Source organism: Lampris incognitus, chromosome 10 (genome assembly GCF_029633865.1).
Source record: "Lampris incognitus isolate fLamInc1 chromosome 10, fLamInc1.hap2, whole genome shotgun sequence".
Taxonomy (NCBI): Eukaryota; Metazoa; Chordata; class Actinopteri; order Lampriformes; family Lampridae; genus Lampris; species Lampris incognitus.
Window position 1 is genome coordinate 31,980,650 of NC_079220.1, and position 6,000 is coordinate 31,986,649.

A 6,000-nucleotide genomic window follows, 5' to 3' on the forward strand; every position below is an offset into this window, starting at 1 on the left:
TCCAATCACTGCCCTAGACAGGCAGTCAGCTACCTGGTTAGACTTACCAGCGACGTGCTGGATGTCGGTAGTGAATTCCGAAATGTAGGAGAGTTGTCGCTGCTGGCGAGCGGACCATGGCTCGGCCGTCTTGGACATGGCAAACGTGAGGGGCTTGTGGTCCACGTACGCAGTAAACTCGCGGCCCTCTAGCAGGAAACGGAAATGCCGGACGGCGAGCCAGAGACCGAGGAGTTCCCTGTCAAAAGTACTATACTTGCGCTCTCGGGGTGTAAGCTGGCGACTGAAAAAGGCCAAAGGCTGCCAAGCCCCCCCACCCACTGTTCGTGAACCACACCAACAGCATAGTCCGATGCATCCGTGGTTATGGAAATAGGCGCTGTTGGTGAAGGATGCGCTAGCAGGGTAGCCTGGGAGAGCGCAGCTTTAGTCTCGGTGAACGCACGGTCCCGCTCTGCTGTCCAGTCGACCGCCTGGTTGGGGGACATGCCTTTCAGCGCCTCGTACAGTGGCCGGATGATAAAGGCGGCTCGAGGAATGAAGCGGTGGTAGAATGTCACCATCCCGATGAACTCCCTGAGCGCACGAGCTGTTTGGGGGCGCAGAAAGGCCGCCACCACTTCCACCTTTGAGGGCAGGGGGACTGCCCCGTCCCCAGTGATGCGGTGCCCGAGGAAATCAATGGCTGTCAGCCCGAACCGGCACTTCGCCGGGTTGACGATCAGCCCATGCTGGCTGAGGCGTGTGAAGAGGGCATGAAGATGGGACAGGTGTTCTTCCTCGGAGGCGCTGGCGATGAGTATGTCGTCCAAATAGACGAAGATGAAAGGAAGGCCACGGAGCACTGAATCCATCAGCCGCTGAAAGGACTGGGCCGCGTTTTTGAGTCCAAATGGCATTCGTAGGAATTCAAATAGGCCGAATGGGGTTGTCACCGCTGTCTTGGGGATGTCTGAGGGGTGCACGGGAACTTGATGATAACCACGGACCAGGTCGACTTTTGAGAAGACGCATTTGCCAGACAGGTTTGCAGAAAAGTCCTGGATATGCGGGACAGGATAGCGGTCAGGCGTGGTGGCGTCATTTAGTCGGCGGTAGTCCCCGCATGGGCGCCAACCTCCATCAGGCTTAGCGACGATGTGGAGTGGGGATGCCCACGGGCTGTCAGAGCGGCGGATGATCCCCATGCGTTCCAGGTGCTCGAACTCAGACTTGGCAATGGCGAGTTTGGCGGGGTCGAGACGCCTGGCTCTGGCGTAGACCGGGGGCCCCTTCGTAGCAATGTGATGCTCCACCCCATGCTTAGCGGTGGGTGCAGAGAAGGTAGGCTGGGTGAGGTCAGGGAACTCAGCGAGGAGGCGGGTGAACTTGTCTGCCTCTGAGAGAGAGTTGGCTAGACCTGCATAGGCCGCTTCCCTCCGCGTACATGCGAAGGAGGAGAAGGTTAAGGCATCGACCAGACGGCTGTTCTGAATGTCCACTAGCAAACCGTAAGCGCACAAAAAATCAGCTCCGAGGAGGGGAAGCGTTACATTGGCCATGACGAACTCCCACGTGAAACGTTGTCCACCAAAACACAGTTCTACAGACCGCACGCCGTAGGTGTGGATAGGGCTGCCGTCAGCCGTCGCCAACTGGGGGCCCCGCTCCCCGCCCATGATGTCGACGTCAGTAGCAGGGAGCACGCTTCTCTGTGCGCCCGTGTCACAAAGAAATCGCCGACCGGAGATGGTGTCGAGGATGAAGAGTAGCCTGCTCGTATCGCCAACACTCATGGCCACTACTGAGTGTTGGCCCTCTCGTTTCCCGTCGGCCTGTAGTTGCAGGGGGAACGGCACCGTTTAGCTTTCGCACCAAATCGAGCGTGGTACATACAGAGTCCAGAGGGCTTGTAGCGGTCTGATGCTGTGGCGCCACCGTCGGGCCACGCCCGCGATGTCGGCGGGGGGCCAGCGAAGGTAGGAGCCAGCACCCCGGCATGGGAGGAACGTTGTGTAGCGACGAAGAATCGGTCAGCCTCCTTTGCCAGCTCACGGGGATCAGTGATGGTGGAGTTAGCGAGCGCAGTCTGGACGTGGGGCGGCATGTTGCGCAGAAACAGCTCCATAAACAGGAAACATGGCTTTTCTTGACCCAGTAGGTTTAACATCCTGCTCATTAGCTCCGATGGTTTGCCATCTCCCAAGCCCTGAATTGCGAAGAGGCGACGTGCTCTCTCCGTTGCTGACAGTTCAAAAGTTTCAAGGAGGAGATGTTTAAGTGCGGCGTATTTACCATCGGCCGGTGGGTTGGTTATGAAACCGCTTATCCTGGAAGCCGTAGCGCACCCCAGCGCTGCCACTACGTAGTAGTACCTGGTCTCGTCTGCTGTTATGTCTCTGAGCGCGAACTGTGCCTCAGCCTGCGCGAACCATGTAGCCGCGGAAGACTCCCAAAACTCCGACAGTTTAATTGCAACGGCGTTCGTAGCCATAATGTGTGTGGTTTCAGAAAACATCCGAAAACCGACGTCGGGGTCACCAGTGTAGAGCCGAAGTAACGGAGAAGACCGTAGGTTCACACTTTAGCCGTGTAGGCAACTTTCTTTAATCCACGGTAAATCAGAGAGACAACAAAACCACAGCTCGACTGAGCGGAGGTGGCAAGAATAACCAGAAAACTGGCTGGACAACCATAACTTAACCCTGCGTTAACCTGCCAGGGCAACCATGACTTAACCCTTAGTTCCTGGGTTGAATTCTGTCCCCAATACGTGTCCACCACAAGATAGCATATGGTCATTTGTGTTGCAGTGTGTGTTGTTAAGTGAGTTGAAACAGGGTGAGAGTAGAAATGCCAGTATAACGCCGGCGAAATCCTCCAGATACCTGAAAGTAGGCCATGATTTGTTGTCTGGATTGCATGGCAGACCTGCAGTGCAGCACAAAGCTTACATTTTGAACCCTGCGGAGCAATAAACGATTCTACAGTGTGTGTGTGTGTGTGCGTGTGTGCGTGTGTGCGGGGGGGGGGGGGCTGCTAGCATGCAAATTATTTAGTACATCCACGTATTTTATTTGTGGCTCATTTGTTATGTTGATACAAGCTTATGATCAGATAAGCTGAATGCTACGCTGCACAACTGATTGATGCACCGACGCAGCGCTGAGGACTGTACACCACCCGAGAAGATGTTTGGAGGAAAATAAAGCAGAACTGTAACAAAACAGCCCACAACCCATATACGTGCCATGTTCTAACCACCATTCAGACTTCTCTGAAGTGATACTCTGTTGCCAAGCAATCTGCTAATTGTATGTAGATACTGGTATATCATCCATGATCCTTAAAAAACTGTCAGAACACAAGACATCCCCAGATTACTTTTATAATAATAATCATCATCATCATCACCATTTTATTTAAAGGCACCTTCTATGACACTCAAGGTCATCTCACATTAACCACAACAAAACAAAGCAGTAAAAACATCAGTGCAATCAACAATAAAACACACAATGAGCAATAGAGCTTACATCAGCAAGAGTTACAGAAATCATCTGCATCTCTCTGTCTGTCTGTCTGTCTGTCTGTCTGTCTGTCTGTCTGTCTGTCTCTCCATTTCTGAAAAAAATAAGGGAAGGTCTGTATCCTTTTGTTTTTACTGTGTATGGCGACTGTTGTGTTTTTCACAATGTACATGAGTATTTGTGTTAATGTTGTTATCTGGATGTGCATTAAGAATTGGACCATTAAAGGCTTGGTTAAAGGTCAAAAGTCTCTCTCTCTCTCTCTCTCTCTCTCTCTCTCTCTCTCTCTCTCGGAGCGGAGCGGAGCGGAAGTGCGAGTGAGGACGGAGAAGCATCGTGCTGCTTCGGTATAAGCGAGTTTCTAAAACGAGCTTTTTTCTGTTTTTCTATCCGTCTTGTCCTATTTCGTGTGCTTTTTTTTGTCTTTTAGTTAGGTTTTTTTTCGGTGACAGGTCTAAGCGGAGTTATGTTTTTTTTCCGGTAGCGGTGCTACCGCCCTCAACGGGGCAATATGGCCGCTGTGGGAGGCGGAGGAACGGCGTTTGAAAAGTTGACTCGCCGGCGTGCGATTAAAGTGGCTCCGGTGGCCAAACGCTGGGTGGAGGAGTGCTGCCTCGCGCTAGGCGACCATGTGGGCTATGGAAGCATAAAACCAGCATCCAGAATGAACAGTGCTGTGCTCATGTTTATTGACAGTGTTGATAAGCCAACCAGCTGGTGGAAAGTGGTGTGGTGATTAAGGACACGTCGACTCCCGTTCTCCCGCTGGTTAATCCTGCCACGAGAATCAATTTCTAATGCTCCCCGCTCATGAGAAATGCCGCTTTAGAGAAGGAGCTTGCAAGATACGGACAGCTACTGTCCCCGATAAAAATGGTGTCTTCGGGTTGCAAGTCTCCTCACTTGAGACACGTTGTGCCCCATAGGAGACAAGGCGTCATGATTCTGAGAGATAGTGCGGAGGATTTGGATCTGAAGTTTAAGTTCAGGATCGACGGTTTTTACTACTTTGTGTTTGTTACATCCGACATGATGAAATGTTTTGGCTGTGGGTCTGAGAGGCAATAAGGTCTTGTCCCGACAGGAGTGAGAGTAGGTCTGATTCTCAACGGCCGCCTTCGTCTCCCGATGCCGCCACGACCGGCGCATCTCCGGCGGAAGACGGCGCTGCCGAGTCGGCACAGGGCAGACAGGAGGCCGGGGAGCGAGGGGCAGGAGAAATGGACCAGCTGGTGAAACAGAAAGAGACCGAGGCTGGAGAACATAAGGAAAACGGACGAACTGACCAGGCAGGAGAGGAAGGTGGGCAGGCTGAGCAGGTTAAAAAAGGTGATCACGATGAGAAGGTGACAGAACTTGAACAGGTGGAAGCTGATGGAAATGAGAACAGTGAGAACGGGGAGTGTAGCAAATTGGCTGGGCGAGATATGAATTGTGGTCGGCAGAAGCAAATACAGCAGACTGCTATTAGCGTGTTAGAGTCTGTACTTGATGAAGAGGAAGAGATGCTGACGGATGATGAAATAAAATTAAAAAAAGTCTATTGAAAGGAAGTCCACAGAGAGTAGACAGGACAATTTAAAAGCAAAGACGGTTTCAAAAGGTAAAAAGCCACCCTCTTCTTCACCTGAGGAGGACACAGAAGAAAGTGACTGAGTTAGTTTCCACTCCTCGTACACAGGTGAACACTGAAGGGAGCTATGCTTTCCTGAAAATCAGGAAGTTTTTACAGGTCCCCAAGGGTTTGAGGGTGGTCAAGATGGAAAATTACTTTCCAGACTTGCAGCTTTTTATTGACTCAGTCAAACGTTTTCTGGAAAACACAGGAGATTTGGAAGTAAACACATTTACTGACCAGAAAATCTTCAGACTGAAAAAATCTGTACAGAAAGTGAAATTGCAACTCCTTGATGATGCTTAAGACGAATTTGGTCGACAAGTGTGTTGCATTGGGCGATCTTCCTCTTACTGCTGCTGGAGGAGCCACTGATTCATGGAGCCAGACTGGATGTCCACGACTGGTGCTCCCCAGGACTTTCCCAGAAACTGGTTTCCACCATGAACATCACCCTACAGAGCAGAGCTTCTACACAGAAATGGCTTTCCCCCCCCCCCCCAGAACTATGGGGGTATTGTGCATAGTGGAAATTGATGAAGATGTTTATCTTTTCTTTTCTTTTTTAAATTTCTGTAATGAGGGAAAGTCCTGGCTGCATTATTGGCTTTGTTTCATTTTAATTCTTTTGGTATGTAAATTGTGTAAATTCAGCAGCCATTGCACGTTGTCCGTCTTGGGAGAAAGATCCCTCCTCTGTTACTCTCCCTGAGGTTTCTTCCTATTTTTCTCCCCGTTAAGGTTTTTTTTTAGGGAGTTGTTCCTCATCCGATGTGAGGGTCTAGGGGCAGGATGTTACGTTGCTGCAAACCTCCTGAGACGAATTTGTGTTAATGTTGGGCTATTTTATTTTGAATTTCTGTTTTTTGCAAATAC